This window comes from Anarrhichthys ocellatus, unplaced genomic scaffold (genome assembly GCF_004355925.1).
Source record: "Anarrhichthys ocellatus isolate YVR2014 unplaced genomic scaffold, GSC_Weel_1.0 scaffold10783, whole genome shotgun sequence".
NCBI lineage: Eukaryota > Metazoa > Chordata > Actinopteri > Perciformes > Anarhichadidae > Anarrhichthys > Anarrhichthys ocellatus.
This window is the reverse complement of record NW_022290757.1, coordinates 1-1,013: the sequence shown is the minus strand read 5'-3', so window position 1 is coordinate 1,013 and position 1,013 is coordinate 1. Positions and strand designations below refer to the sequence as shown.

Genomic DNA, 1,013 nt, shown 5'->3' with positions numbered 1-1,013 from the left:
TGTGTCTTTATTAGTTATTAGTGTTATTAGTTACTGTTATTAAGTACAGTGATCATGTGAACACACACTAACTTATCTAAAGTCTCTCCAGCTGTTAAAGCCGACTGACAGCTGATCAGCTGTGATCATCAGCACCGTCATCAGAAACAGACGTCGCTTCACATGACGCAACTGAGGAAAGGACGTCTCATGTCTCCTAAAACATATTTCCTCGTTCCTCTCTCCTCGCATGGTTTCCTCCATGCATCCCTGGTGGGAGGGACTAGGACGCAAGGAAAGGACCCAAGTGAGGGAACCGGGGATGACATTAAGAGACTTGAGAAGTACCCTTTATCCTCATTAATCAGAACTCCTTTCTTCACACTCAGAGGCCACATTGTCTCAACCCACCTGTTGGACAGCTGGTAAGGTAACATCCAATCAGCTCTCACTGTCACACCTGAGCATTTTCAACACTTTATCAACACTGAGTTCTGCTGTCCTCACAGGAGGAGTGACATCACACAGAGTCCAGACAGACCGTCCAACCAGCAGCCAGATGATCAGAAGGGGGAGGTGCCAGATGAGTCTCACCTGTTCCAGGTGAACGGGCACAATAAGACTGCAAACGACACCACAGTTAAACACTGTATTTTCATAGTTTTAAATATAACTGTTTCCTGGATTCACCTCATCACTTCCTGTAGTTCTTTGACTGGGAGACAGATGCACTTCATGCTACAGGTGTTAGCTGAGGAGAGCTAAGTCACGTAGACAACCCTCACACTGACAGGTAACTTTCACCTGTCAATCAAATCACACCAAAAACTATTCATGAAACTTTCATGAATAAACATTCAAATTGAAGACAAGCTGAATCCTGATTGGTGGATTGTTTTATTTCAGTGGAACCTCGTTGGAGGCAGAGGCCCCGCCCACTAGCCCAGGTGGAAGTCTCGCTTCTGTGCACTGATGTAGACTCACCTGTTATTGATCGCATATTGATGATCATCAGTCGACAGAACGAGAGGTCG

The 1,013-nt window shown here is 45.5% G+C and overlaps 1 long non-coding RNA gene across 1 annotated transcript; it reads left to right on the top strand.

Annotated features, from left to right (window-relative positions):
• The first annotated feature begins 273 nt into the window (after positions 1 to 273).
• Positions 274 to 1,003, top strand: LOC116381018 (uncharacterized). The gene is made up of 4 exons (XR_004212643.1): positions 274 to 404; positions 489 to 582; positions 687 to 772; positions 886 to 1,003. It is a non-coding gene; the product is annotated as an uncharacterized LOC116381018 (long non-coding RNA).
• Positions 1,004 to 1,013: the final 10 nt, after the last annotated feature.